We start from the raw sequence: 15,931 nt of genomic DNA, 5'->3' as shown, positions 1-15,931 counted from the left end.
ATGTTTATTTTAATCATTTTTAACCCTAGCTGAAATTCTTCACCCCTCTCCAAACCCCATACTCCACTGGTACAGTTCATCCTGATTGGTGCCAATCTTCTGCCTTTCTGTGCATCTCTCAAGTCCTATAATTGAGCTGTCTTCCTGGATTGATTACACCTGTCCAAAAGATTTAACCTAGGTCTGCCTTCCAAGTCCTATCATTAACATTCCAGAACATTCTCTTTTCAGTATCTGGAATATTTATGCTTTGTTGAGTTTCAGGGAGACTCAAGAGTCATAAGGCATTCATTTTTCTCTCAGGAAGGGCTAAAACTATAAAGTAAGAAGTTTATTAAAGGGTTTAAAAATTTCAAAAAGCTATGTTCACAGTATCTAGCAATCACTGCATACACTCTTCCACTTCCCTTCTGATGCCAAATGCAAACATCCCCAACCAGTTGCATTATTTCCTGCTCCCCTAAGAAACCTGTTAGTCAACGTAAGCATGTGGTAACTAACAAGCCATTAGTCCTTTGTCCCGGGATGTGGCCATTGTTAGAGGTTATTGCATGTTTGGTCCACCACTTGCTGTTACCCAGTTTTCAAGTGGTAATGCATCTCACAGGGTTCCCAGCGTTCATTCACAACTGAGTGTTGTTCTTACATAATTTTTGCAAGTAAAAATGTTTATAACACCTACCTTAGATAACTGACATTTATGCCAACCAAGGAGCCAGTCCCAGACCACCGAGACTTTCTTTGGTGTCTTTATTGCAGGGAGATGATATTGGCTGGTATATTGAACCAGAAAGAAAGTCAATTGTGATATTGAAATAAAGAGAAGAAAGCAAAAGGACATCATATGTTGCCGATTGAGCATCAGATTGCTCCTTCAAGGGCTAGGTGAAATAGTTTTATCACACACTAGTGCTTCTCCATCAAGAGCAATTTCAATTTTGGGATGACACAGCCAACACAATAAAAATACCAAAATAGTTGGTATTTCTTTTCAATACCCTTATTGTGCTGTTTTCACTGTTTTTTAGCCTCCCACATACTCTAAGTGCTTCCATTAGCATTCACCAAGCCCAAAGACACAGTCCCATCAAAGAAAGGGAGGTGGGGAAACAAAGGGGAAAGAATCAGTATTTATTTTCTGTAACTAAGTTGTAATCCAATGAAATGGCATTTTCTGCACATTTTAAGAGTAAGTTAAGCTATGGTTGGAACCTCTGACATCTCAGGCCAATACTGGGTAAGAATAAGATACTATGATGATTGGGCAAGTTTAATGATCTGTATGGGGAAAATGCTCTCTGAACCCTGATTCTGATTGTTTCTGATTAAGGGTGTCACTAAAACATGACTGAAGGAAAAATGTACTCTGAAGTTTTTATCCCTCTCCCTGATTTTATTTCTGTATGCCTATTTTTAATAAATTTCAGCAAAAGGAATATTCCCTTAAGGACTGCTGTCCAACATGTAATTTACAATCTCTTTTAAGGGAGCTTGTCATCCTTGGTGGCCTTCAGTAGACACATTTTCAATCCCGTCAGTAGGCATGTGTACAATTGTTTTTGGTTTGGATGTTTCAGATCAGGAAGAATCACCTAGTATTCTGCATCCCCAGTGTCTGATTAAAGTTACTCCATGGAGGAGAAAGAGAATTTCTAATGAGCAGTATCATCAAGAGTTGATCTATCATCACCTTTTTAGAAACAATTGGCTCTGAAAAATCTATCATTACCAGACCAGAAAAACACAGTTAGGACATTGCGTCAGAGGGCCATTCTGAGGGCAAAATGATAGACTTTCTGCAAGCCACCTCCTGCATAGACACTAGCTCTGTCAGTCGTGAAGTAAGCAGTTTCATCTGCCCTAATTAATTTGGGAACAAAAGGTAGATGGCACATCCCAAATGGTAAAAGTCTGAACAAATTCAGCAGCTGCCTTTATTTACAGGCTGTGTACACAGAGTCAGATGGAAAGATTTTTAAAGAGCAATAAATGGCAATCCACACGGATAATGAACTGGATTAATGTAGCAATTATAGTTTATTAAAATGAAGTATTACCCTTAGACAGAACCTGACAGTGATGGAGAAGCTCAGGCTTTCAAAAACTGAGGTTTAGCAAAGGAAATTTAAATTCCCAAGAGGTAATAAGGTCTATTGTGAATATGAATGGCCATGCTGAGACATTTGTGATTTAAGTAGTAATCTTAAAAGAGTGAAGGATTTAGAGCAAGGATAATTTAATATTTCTCATCTGGAAGACAAGTTTCCCTTAAAAAAAAGGGTGACAAGTTTTCTGCTACCAAGAGTCTTGGGGAACTAATGCTCTGTTCATAGCATGAGAAAGAAATTTTTGAATTATAAATACTTCACCTGAAGTGCAAAAAGCAATGGAAAATGGTAGTGTAACAGGGAAGGGAGATGATGTATAAATTCTTTTACAAATGTAAAATGAGGCTTTGAGAGGCGAAGGGAGACTTACAATAAGTTAAAGAACCCCATTTTTAAGAGGGAGCTGACCTTAGTGGGGTTCAATAAGATATGATACAGATTATACCCAAAACAAAGTGGGATATAGGCCCTGAATTTTTTCTGTTATATATTACTCAAAATTTGGGGGTGGGAAGGAAGTTAATCTAGAGAAAACTATATGCCAAGTTCCACAAGTTGTACTACTACAATTGGTCAGAGTTTCATTATGGCATTTTCCTCTAGAGGTTATGCTATTTTATCTTGTTCATTATAAGTGGTTTACAAACACGAAGCAGTTTTATTTTTTTCTAATCACTGTCCCCACTAGTGCTGTGTTGAATCCCCCTGCATGGGGTGGTGTTAGATCTCCCAGTAATACCTTATGTGGAAAACATCAACTGTCAAGTTATTTGGGGTTCAGTTTAAAATTGCACTGATTCAAACCTTCCCCCATATGGTCAGACTTGGGGTCTGAGGAACCTGACCTGGCAGATGGGTGTGGTCTGCTGTTTGATCCCTCCTTTCTCACCCTGAAGGGCAGGAAGGGTTTTCGTCTGCTCCTGAGCACCTCTCTCATCCCCTCTCACAGAATTTTGGAAACCTTCAAGTCTAGCTGTTAACTAGCATCACCAGGGACCTTTTGAAAAATATCCATACCAGGGTTCCTCCTCAGTCTCATACAAAATTTCTAAGGTGAGAAAAAAAGGGCAGATATCCATTATTTCAAAAGCTACTGGTATTGTCCTCTATGTTCACCTTGGTCTTTACGGTAGCTTTGCATGGCCAGTGATATCCTAGGCAGCAGGCATCCTAATAGTATGGCTGAGGGAAGGAGTGTGTATGGAAAGAATCCCTCAGCTGACGTCTCCATAATATAAAGAGAAGTAGAAGATCTGGCTCCAGGCTGACCTCTTTCAAGCCTCCCTAATTCCCTCTCCTGACACCTCCAAGAGTGCAATCATTGACATTTTGCTGCTGGGCTCTCTTTGCCCTGAGGCCAACTCTCTTGGATGCAAAATAACTCTTCATCAGCCACAATCTATGATGTCTAGTTGAGCCATAAGAAACTCAAGTATCTTATATAGAGACAAACTAAATGGTGAGTGGGTAAGCAGATAACCACTGCTCATCTTTTTCTTTAGTCTGCCAACTTTCTACAAGTCCCTTTTTCCTCTGCTCAAATAGTAACAGGGTGCATATCAGCATAGCCTTTGTATAAGATGAACCAGTGATGAGATGCTCTGCTTTCTGGGGTATTTACAACTGATTTGGTCAATGCCATCTTCTATTGGTAGGATGTATATTGGGAAGTTTAAGGTGTTTGACTTTAGAGCTCAAGACTTTCCACTAGGCTTTCATGGAAGTAGAAGTAAAATAAAAACACAAACTCAGAAGTAAGATGGTGGGAATACTTAGGTTAGCAACTCCATGTAGGAGCCAACTACAGACATAACCTTTGCATGATACAGTCTGAGGGATTTGGCATTTCTCTACCATTTACCTTAAACAATTCCATTTTCTTTTTGGGGGCCATGTTTTTGTTCAACACAGTATTTCTCAAGCATAGAAATAGAAATTAATTTAGGCACAAAATAAAAATTGACTGCCTGCACAATACAGAATACTCAATAAAGTAAGAAAAAGCATACTTCCCATCTCAGATGTACAGGTAGTATAATGGGCATGTCCACTGGGGGAAATTTAATATGTATAATAATTTTTAAAGCTCCACAAAGCTATTAATCAAGTACAATGTAACAGTGACAGATTCATCCAAATTTGTTTGAGATAGAAGAAAATTTCAGTAAGTTAATTACAAGAAGCTTCATTTACACTGGTAGGAAAATTTCTTCTGTGCAACTTGGCACTGGATTCTAAAATGTGTCCTAATACACAGCCCAAGGACGTCTAACCAGCATCTCTTCAGGGACATAGCAATGCTTTTAACTCAGATGCCCGCCCAAGAGACTTGATGATCTGGAAGAAACAGCAGTTAAACTGTGGGGATGGTATAGATAAAGGCAATTAAGGATTTAAATTTAAGAAATGGGTATCAAAGCTATAGGCAGACTCTCACAAATTAGAATAATTTCCTTTTTAGAAATTAGCAAAGTCACTTCTGCTTTCAGTGAGAGCACATGAGACTGTTTAGACCAACTCTCCCAGCAAAAACACCTGGAAAATATGGAGACAGTATTTTTAAAATTTTTATACATTGGGAATAATAAAGCAGACACAATGCCAGAAACAAAATTAGGAAAAAGAAGGGAATGTGGAGAGGGGAGACCTGCAACTGTGGCTGTTTGCCCACAGAGGCGCCCGTCTGTTTTGGAGGAAGAGGTTGAAGGGTGGAGAAACTAAATAACCCTTGTGATGGCCCAGCAGGGGATGCGGGAAATTTGGAATCCAGTTCTGCCAGGCAGGAAGGACGCTGGTAAACAACTCAGGCTTAAGGTCGGGATCCAGAAAGGCACCACTTAAATAAGGGAAAACCACAGATCTCTGTTGTGACTCAACTCCAGTTTTGAATCATCTCAAATCCCTGAATGTGTATTAGGTGACACAGGTTCACATCTGCCCCTACTTACCTGACCAAAACGAATGTAAGTCTTAGAAGAAGAAAATATCATCCAGGACCCCAAATTACTTCTGGAAATTTTCATGCATAATGAATGGTACTTTATCAAACACCAAATCACACAAAGAGATAGGATACTGTAAACAAAAACAAGAGAGACAATAAACAGCAGAAACACATCAAGGGCCCCAAATATTGGAGTTATTGAGCAAGCTTTTAAAGCAACTATGCTTATATTTTCAAGGAAATGAAAATGAAATATTGCAAATTGGGGCAACAAACCAAGAATTACTAAAAAAGAATCAAATGGACATTTTGAACCAAAAAACTGTAATAACTGAAGTTAAGAATACAGTGGATTGATTTAAAAGCATATGAGGCATGCGTAAATAGAGATTTAATGAACTGCAACAGAGGCCTGATGTAAATATCCCAAATGAAATACAAGATCAATGAGTGAAAATGCAGACAAGAACATAAAAGGTAGAGGAGATGCAGTGAGTTCTAAGATCAAGGTAACTGGAGTTCCAGACAGAAGAGAATGAGCACAGCAATATTTGAAAATGTGGTGTAAAATTTTCCAGAGTGACAAACTACATCAAATCACAGGTTCAAGAAGCACTTCTTACAGCAACCAGAATAAGCATCCACAGGATAAACACACTAAGGCACATCGTGGTAAAATTGCTGAAGTTTAAAAATAGAGAAATTTTAAAGCAGCCTTGGAAAAATGTTAGCATCAAAGAAGCAACATATTTAAGATATACTGTCAGAAAGATACATATTATGGCACAAGGTTCTTCATGGTGGCATTATTTGTGAGAGCAAACAATTGAAGAAAAACACAAATGTCTATCAATAGAGGACTACTTGAACAAAGCATGGCACCTGCACAAAATACTGCACTAGAACATTCAGACGTCATGTGCTTCCCACTAGGATGTTACATGAAGTGCACAGCACCACCTATGAAATATTCTTGCCCCAAATAGGTGACCCTGAATCTTATTGAGCCCTTTAGAGTTACCTTCCAATTTATAGGATATATGAGGCTACAGGAACAAATAAATGGCCCTCCAAGGAAACAGACAAATCCAGAGTATGTGACATTCTACAGGGCAATAAATTCAGTTCTTCAACAAGAAAATGGCATGAAACAAAAAAGGCGGTAGGATATAACAACCAAATGATGTGTGGGACTTTTCCTCGCTGGAATAAGTCACCTATAAATGTCATTTTCAAGGCAACCAGGGAAATCTGAAACAATGACTAAGCAATAGATGATACAAAGAAATTGTTGTTGAATACGTAATGGTGTGTTAAAGGCATTGTGGTTAAGTAAGAAAATGGTATGAGATCTAGGATTTGCAACAAAACTGTGAAAGAGGAAAGATGAAGCAAAAATAGCAAAATCTTGATGTTGATAATTGCTGGATCTGGATTCTTCTTTTGTGTATTTTTGTTTGTTTGTTTTATAGTGAGTTTTTTAAGTGAATGTGTTTCCTAGAGATAGAACTTCAGAGCGCCATAACAATTGGATATTCATTCAGGCATGAATTTTTGCTGCAGGTTCTTGTAAATCCTGAAAGTCAGGCTGTGTTCCAGGGTTCAGTGGTCAATAAGGCTGGCCCAAGCCTCTGACTTGATGGGCTTACACTTCTGTGATGAGTGAGCATATGAGTGGGCAGGCACTCACAGAAGGGCATAATGTGTGCAACGGTGGGCATGTAAAGGATGCTTCTGGAGAACACAGAAGGGCATGCCTAGCCCAGAACCGAGGTAGGCATGGAGTCAGGATAACCTTCTCAGGGTGTCACCTCTGTTTGAGAAGTGAAAAATGAGTAGAAGTTAGCCAAGGAGGGAAGTGGATTCTACATAATCACAAGCCAAAGAAACTGAGTCCAGAAACAAGGGACAGAAAGAAGGTAACATCCTGCCTTCTGTCACCAAGACTACTTCACCGTACAAACAATGGGTCTCACCCCTACTCACTCTGCACAGTGATTTTGTTTATGTGCAAATGAGCCATCTAATCTGGAGCATCTGCCCTTGAGACTTGTCCTGTGGGCTCCAAATTGAAGCCACCTGTTTCCCTCTGCTTGCTTAAATATACATGCAGCATGTCTTCCACGGTACCTCAGTTTTGGTTACTCTGAAAGAAAACTATGTCTCTTAGATGACCTTCTTGGGGCCCTTAATGTGAATTTTGCACGCCCCATAAAGTTTATACTCTGAGTAAATGTTTTCTGAACACACACCCCACACACACACCTTTGGTTATAATCTGCCTAACCAGTTATACACAGTATGGTGACCAACCAACCAACACAAGTTTTATTTTCTTCACGCAGTTTTGATCCTGATAACAATCCCATGGTAAAGTCACAGATAGCCCCTTTTTATGGATAAGGAAAAGATGAGGAAATAATAGTTCAGAAAGATTAAGCTATTTGTCCAAAGTAATGCCCTGGGATTTTTATGAATGGAATCAGTTTTCTATGCTCCTCCACCAATCCTTGCAAATGAATCCCTGCAGCTTAGAGTCATATACGTGAAGTGGCAGTTGAAGCAGAAACTGGGTGCAGTTTCTGGAATTAGACATAGGGCTGTGATAGGGACTGGGAGTTTTCAGCTAGTTGGCGACTGCTGCAACAAATGTGAAGTGCTGTTTGAAGTAAAATGCCGTCATGATCAGATACAAGACAGCTTCAGAGAACTACAGTGAATACATTAGCAACTTCTACTGAATTCTTGTTGATCTTCCTCATAAAAACATGTTCTGTGAGTTCATGACCTTTCTTTAGGAATTGTATACCAGGTGAGAATGCCGCTTTGCCCTTCTGTTTCAGCTTGGGCTGTCCCTGGTGCCCATCTCATCACTGTGCCTTGATTGTACTTGAATCTCCAATGTGGTCCATGAACGCGTGGAGCAGTAACATCCTGTATAGAGATCTATCCGGTTCCCAGGAAGAGAGAGAAGGGCAGCAATGATTACCTGGTTTAAATAAACATAGCAACAGGAGTGCAGCATAAAAGTATTCCCACAGTGAAAGTAATTTGGCCCCCTCGTTCAGACAGCTGCTGCTCTCCATCAATTCCAGGTCAGTAAGAAATCACACATGCCAGCCGAGCCAGCTGGATAATCGTAGAAGGTGCCCGTGCTTGCTTAACCCGATGACGCTGGGAAGATGGTGAGGCTGAGAAAGTCCCACTGCAGCAAGTGAACTCACTCCTGTGCTTCCTTAGCGAGCAGCCTGATTCTGATGCAGTGAAGCCTAGAAGAAGTGGCATTTTTGTTTTACTGAAAATGCAGAATGTCCTTCAAATCAGAGTATGGTATGCTACACTACCAAAAAGGCTGCTTCTTCAGGGTAAACCTAGAATATTCTGTACCAATGAAACAGTGAAAATCAGTTAACATTTAGTGTATCCTTACAGCATGTACAATCTCATGCCTCACTGCTGTCTTATCAAGTAGGTTTCTTTTATCTTAATTTTTAAAGACCAAGAAACTGAGGCTAAGAAGGGTAAGTAATGTGTTCAAGCTACTAGGTGGCAGAGTCTTGCTTCAAATTCATGTATTTGTCTCAAGAAACCAAGGCTAAACAAATGTGTCATACGTCAAAGATTTGTATATGCAGCATTTAAGGAAGGGCTTGTTTCTCTCCTTGGTTTAGGATGCTTGATGTGCAAGTAACAGGAAACCTAGTCAATGGCTTTAACACCAGGTGTTCATTATCTCACTCTACAAGGTGTCCGGTGCCAGAATAATACAAGGCTCATTCAGAGGCCCTGCCATGCATCTGGGCCGCAGCCTGCAGCCATCTTTCTGCTCTGTCACAGTGGGTCAGTAGTTGTCCAATGACTGCCACAGCTGAGACTGTCTTCCCACAGTGTCTTCCAGAGACCAAAAGAGGTGGTAGGAGGTTTTCTCCATGCACGTCTTGTTTTTACAGGAAGGAAAATCTTTTCCAGAAGTCTCTCAGGAGAGTTTCCTTGCTAATTGATCAGAGTGTAGTCACAGCCTACACTTAAACTAATTATTGCCACTGACAATGACTTTGCCATGATTGGCTTAGTCTTATCAAAATTTATCCCACCAAAGGCTGGGGAGAAGCTTCATAAAGCACATATATTGCTAATAATGAAAGAAAATGGAAGTCTTTAAACATGTCAGTCCATAGTGATAAGCAGAGAGAGCTGATGGGTGTTCAATAAGAATTCACCACCTTCTACACCTTTATATGAGCAGAATACCCTATGAGCTATTCTTTATGCTAAAAATAACAGCCTGACACGTGGCACTCATTCTTTCATTTCTTAAAGGGAGAAAACTTTAAGTCTCATCCAATTCCTGTATCTGGCTGCAGGTCCTGGGCATCTGAGTGATACACAGCTTTCATTGGTTCCATATGTGCAACCCTATGGCTAGAATGCAATTACCTGCCCATAACACACAAACTTACCCTGGGAGAAACAGGAGAAAATAACTGCCATAAGAGCCTACGTTTATGTAGGTAAACTGAGAGGCAATGCAGAGTCAACTCTTTGCTACTCGGCAGCGCAGAAACAGTGGGACTCTGTGCCAACACGCAGACTAGCCAACCTGGAAACCTGGGTCCTGCCCTCTGGGAGGATGCCCCTTATCCTCAGTAGACCTGGCTCTGCCCTTGGGGAGCATCTCCCTTAACCCTCATCCCCATAAAACTGATTCTGCTCTCGGGTGCCCTCCTCCTCCCTGACCACATCTAAGGTGAGCGGTATGAGACAGCTTTTCTGAAGTATGCACGTATTTAGCCACCTGTTTCATGTTGTTTAGGTTTAGGGGTATGCCATTCTCCTTAGAGGTTAATCACTAGTAAGCACTTCTCAGCCCAGACCAGGTTTTCTTAAGCAACACAGCGATACCCAAACTCGGCAGACACTTCCAGAAAGTCATGTTCATGGGTCAGTAACCATAGGGAGTATTTGATTCCACTTGGTCGCTAATTCTGGATTTTTGTTTCCCGCCCATTGTCTGTCCTTTGACGTCTGTATCTTGGTCTTCCTCCTCTCCCGTGGTGTAATGCCCTCTACCTGAAGGCCTTTGAGAAGTGTAGCCTTCATTAGAGATGCCCCCATGTTTATTCCATCTTTGCAGACAGGCTTGCCTCTTTCACTTAGAAATAATTAACAATGGGGGACATTTGCAAGAGGCCTGAGGCACCAAACTTAGTAATTTCATCTTCTGTTAAATCTATTTCCCTGATGCTTCATAAACTAGCTTTAGCTTGGGCACAGAAACTGACTCTTCCTTCCATTTCCTCTAACCTAGAGCCAGATGGGAATGTAATCTGCATCCCTAGAAACAACAACAAAGGTAGTAGGACCAAATACCTTGTGACTGCATAGTAGGCACCTCCGACTTCCCAGACTGGAGCAGTGGAGCCCTCATGTCCTCCATTCTATCCATTTCATCAAGTTCTGTCTTTTATGGTCTGTTCCTGACAGCACTCTGAAACAAAATTTGCATCATATGGATGCTCTAAGCTTTAAATAACAAGTGTCTAATTAAAAATAGTTTAAATTACATGAGACCTATTCTTTCAACAAGTGCTGAGAAAAGATATTTCAAAGGTCATTTAATCATCAGTAATGTCATCAAGAACCCATGTTTCTGCCATCTTTCTTCTCTGTCATCCTCAGTGTGTTGGCTGCTCTGCTGACGATACAACATGGCTTTAGGAGCTCTAAGTATTATCTCCCCAAAAAGCTTCAACTAGAGGCAAAGGAAATGAAAAAAAAAAGCAGTGGCTTGGACCATTTCTCTCTTCAATCAAGGTGAAAAACTACTTTCTCATTTTGACCAGAGTAACACTTCATACCTGTGCCTATCAAAGGAACAGAATTATAGTTACTGATGTGTTCAAATCAACAATCATCCCCTTGAACTTAGGAAGGGCCCATAATGCTGAAGAGTCTTTTAGTTAAAAATGCAGGAGGTGTGGTTATTGGTAGGTAGCCATACTTTCTAATACCCTAAGCTTGTATTTCAGAACAGTTTCTCAACTTATAGGCCATGGATCTAATGTTCTCATTAATATAAATGTACCTGGGCTCCACTCAAACCTAAATTACCAGATTCTCCAGTGTAAGATCCAGGAACTTGCATTTTAACAAGCTCCCAGGTGATTCTTTAGCACATTAAAATGCAGAAATCTTTGGAACCTCATCCGGTTCAAATTCATATCCTACATCATCTATCTACAACACTGTTCTTAGTAGATGCTTAATGGAGTTTAATTGCCATCATATTCAGAGACTGATGAATCCTTTTCTCCTCTTTTATTTTACTCTTCTATTTTTTTTTAAAGAAAATGTCATCTAATTGCTTTATTGCTTTCTTGGACTAAGCACTTCTGTCTGTGCACTGTGGGCACTCAATACATGCCATTTTAAAGGCTTATGTTATTCCTTCTTCTACTTTCAGAAAAGGACTAAGAGGAAGTGTGATTTTAAAAACACTAGAAGGAAAAATAGAGGTGAGAAATCAGTTTTCATTTTATTTTGTTTTTAAAGAGGAATCATTTTCTCTGGTCTCTAATGAAAATTGAGGTGGAGTCTAGATTGGAAGTGGAATGGAGGTAATAACATCATGAAATTTGATAATTTTTTAATGTTAGTCATTTGATGGTTGCATAGAACATTCCTCAAGGAAGGCTCACTTATTTCCTACTCTACTTGCTATTCAGAGCTATGCAGATTCCTCACCCACTGTGGATGATGATGATTGATTTCATGTAGTGGGGCAGAATGATAAAAAAATAAGTGCTACTCTAGCACTTACCATGTGCTGGGTACTGTTCAGGGTTTTATTTACGTTAACTAATTTAATCTTCATATAAATAATTTGAGGCATGTATCCTCATTTATGTCATGAGCCCCATTTTACAAGCAAGGGAACTAGGACTTACTCATACATAATGACGTGGGCATTTGAACTCAGTCTATCTACAGAGACTGTTCTTGTAACCATTATAGGGTAAATGTCAGAATTTCCAGAAAATCGGGTCTGGTCTTAGCCATTTACATATCAGTAGGTGTTTTTTGCTGCAGCCTCCAGGGCAAGGGGTGGAAAGGACAAGGTCATTCTATCCTCCCCTGTGTTCCTGGTTTGTAACTGGTCTGGAGTCTCCCAGTCACCCAGAACCTGCCATGGAGTTCCTCCCAGAAGGGGTGGGCGGGGGAAGTAGATGAACAGCCACCAGAGGAAACAGATGGTGCCAAGCCTGGCTAGTGACTCTGAGGAATAAAAGCCTTTTTCCCAACCTACCCTTTCCCTTGATTTATTTTGGTTTCACCAGTTCCATAGGGGACTCACCCGGGGCAGGAATACCCTTTGTCCCAGAGCTACCTTGATGTTATATCACAAACTGCTGTTCTGTGAACCACTCATGGCTGGTGCTGAGTTCTTAAAATTTTGTAATTAGTTCAAAGCATCTAAAAATCAATAGCTGTGAGCAATAAAAGTTTCTCCCAACCTGCCCTTCCCCTTGTCCTCCTTCAGCTTTGTCATTGTCCCTTTCTTTTATCTCCCATGTGGTCATGCACTTCACATGAAGAATTTACATGTATGATGTTTGATATGCAAATAAGGTTCATAACCTGACATAAGTAGATTGGGTCTGATCCCACCGCATGATCACATCCTAATTTCTAAAAGCAGGAAGCAGGGGAGAAGTCTCCTCCATCAGTCTCCAAGAACTTCCTGTTGAAGAATCATTATATCAATTCCATTTTTACACCTGTCAAGCCCAAGGCTCAGAGAGCCCTATGACTCCACTTAATGTAAGACACCAGTGATGGCCAAGCCAGGACTCAAGCCAGGGCACTCACTCCAAAGGCCACAGTTCCTTCCACCAAGGCTCCTGATCCCAGGTCCTACCACCTCCTTGTTATTTATTATAAAATGAAGTTGCTGCATAACTGAAACTCTAGTTCTCTTGCAAGTGGATGAGCCAGAGTACTTTGAGCTAGGATCCATTTTGGGGGGGGTAAACGTCATTGTCTCCAAGTATTATACATTTTTTTCCAGCTCTACCCAGAAGTTTGAAAGCCCCTTGGTTATGCCAGTCTTCATGAGAAGATGCCCTAGGAAGTGATGCTGGGGACAGTCATGGCTCTTCCTTCCTACTCCCAGAATCCACATGAAATGGATAGAAATGCACACCTATAGTGTTTCAGGCACTACTATTCCTAATTAGCATATATTCGCCTGTTCTTTTATCCCCACATTGTCTTAGTTAAAACATTATCATTCTCAGTTTTTGATATACTGAGAAGCTAATCATAGGAAGAAAATGTCAGGATGTCTCATGCATCCTCACAGTATATACACTTTCCAGTTAAAGTGTTTGGATGAAAGAACTCACAGAGTAAACAGCAAGGCCCTAACTTCTTGACTCAATATTTAGGACTTTCCACAATCCAGCACCAACATCTACCACACTAATCCTCATATATACTTCATAGCACCTGGTATGAGGGCTTGCACAACAGTTACTTTCTTCCTGGAATGCCCTCATTTCCTGTGTTACTGACCTCTGACACTATTATTGCTCTTTGACTGCATCTCAGACATTATTGACTCAACAAAATATTTCTGAACATTTCCTTCCCATTCCCACAAGGTTCACCATTCCCTTTGCTCTACCTTTAACTAATTACCCTTAAAACGTGTACTCTCAATTATGACCTCTCCATCAGACCATGTGGTTCCCTGAGAGTGGCAACTATGTCTTTGGTTTCTGCTTCAAATTGTTCTTATTTAATGATTTTAGTTTCATAATCTGTACATGGGATAAATGGAAGTTTCCATCCTGAATTTCTACCTGGCTTCCATAGTGGTGTGTGGATAAGGGTCCATTTATATACCAAGGAATGTTTACCAGGGCAGAGCCTCCAATAGATCCAGGGCAAGGGGTGGAGAGAAAATGGCATTCTCTCCTCCCCTCCATTCCAGGTACCTAATCAGTCTGGTGCCCAGTCAGTAGGGACCCACCCGCGGAGCTCCCGCTGGAAGGGCAGGGCAGTGGAGGTGGGCACACACTGTGGCTGGAGGGGTGGCCAGAGTGGGGCTGGCCAGTGAACACAAGCGACAGCATACTTACCACACATTCTTCCAAGGTAAATTGAAAGACAGATCTCTTCAAACCTTCTTCTATTGATTAGTTAGCTGTTTATTGGCCATTCTAGCTTCACTCCAAGGGTTTACATAATCTCGCAAAGTTTTGACACAGTTCACATGCCACACTAATAGCTGATACATATTGAACTTTGGGTCAGCTGTTCACTTCATATTCATTATTTCATTGATGATGAGGTAAGAGCTACGCATCATTATTCCCAGATCAAAAATAAAAACTGGAGTCCAAATAGTTTATACAATGTGCTGTTGCAAGTGGTGGGATAAAAATTCAGTCCAAAGCTGTGCTTTCTCATCCTCTACACAGCCTCTTAAAGCAACCTTTATGATCTACCCTTTTTACATTTGACATTATCACCAACATTTGACATATCATTTAGCTTTTAAGGAATTTTGTTTATATCATAGCAATGCAAGTCTTCAAAATCCAAAGGACTATTACAAAATATGTTACTATTACAGTAACAAGGAATGTCTTCCTCATTTCCTTCTTCTGGGCACCTAACACAATGTTTTGTACTTGAGTTGTTGAATTTGTTGATTCAATTTGAACAGTTTCCTTAGATCTCTATAGGGAAGTGCAAGATCCTTGCTTACGAGGAAGTGTTTTCTAGGGAAACAAATACTTCTCAGAAGAGCAGGAGGCATGGTAGCCACAGCCTGGGTTTCTCCTTCGTGCAACCACTGCAGTCTGTAGACACAATGTTTTCTCTGTCATTCATTTATCTGTCCTTCAAATGTCATTCATTTGTCGAATCAGTCTTGGCAAAGACACTGAAATTTTGGACTGATAAAATCAAAACATTTGTACTGTAGACAAATATCTTGAAATACTCAGATTCTTTGCAATCACACATATCTGGGACCCTGGAGAAGTCTTACAAACCAGCCTCTCACTGATTCTTGCTGCATCTTCTCTCTTCCTTAATGCCATTTAAGGTGACAGGGAGACATGCTGCGGGCTTCTGGTTTGCTGACAGTGCACTCAGTCATAAGCGGGTAGCTAAAATCCAGCTTTATCGAGTTTCAAGTAATTGCCATGCAGCACATCACCTGGAGTGCCATTATGCAAATTTGCATATGTCTCAGCTGCACAGTTTAGACAAATATTTATCATCGCCCTGAAGCCTGCCCTGCAAAGAGAAAGCAGGCCACGTGGTATTCTGTCATTGCACTTTCCCTATTTTTTAAACCAGAAATGAACTAGGCTGTGTTTATCTAGAACACTAAAACTTTCTGGAAGAAATATCCTCTTATTAGTCTGTCAAGGAGGAAAGAAGTCTTAAGGAAGTTTTGATTAAGCTTAAGAAGAGACAGTTCAGAGAAAATGAGACCTGTCTTCAAATATGTGTAGAAGATGGAATAAACTTGATTTCTTTTGTTCTGAAAGGAATGTGGGAATATGTGGGTCAGAATTTCAGAATTACAGAGTTAGCTCTTAATTGAAAGTGGAACTTAAAAAGTAAAGGGGGTGTTCTTGGAAGGTTGGACTTGCTGTTTTTGGCATATAAAAGGTTTGCATACATTAAATTTGTATATTTTTGGTATTTTGCCAAATGAATCAGACATCCTGTTGAATGTGTTTCTTTCAAAATTGTCTGCCTGGGAGGTTAAGGTGTTGTGCCAGTGAGGCTGCCTTTGACCAGGACTGTGGTAGAATACCTCTTTATTCCTGTGGACAATTTTCTCTGAAATGCCTCT

Source organism: Manis pentadactyla, chromosome 13 (assembly GCF_030020395.1).
Source record: "Manis pentadactyla isolate mManPen7 chromosome 13, mManPen7.hap1, whole genome shotgun sequence".
NCBI lineage: Eukaryota > Metazoa > Chordata > Mammalia > Pholidota > Manidae > Manis > Manis pentadactyla.
The sequence above is the reverse complement of the archived record's forward strand: the minus strand, read 5'-3'. Positions refer to the sequence as shown.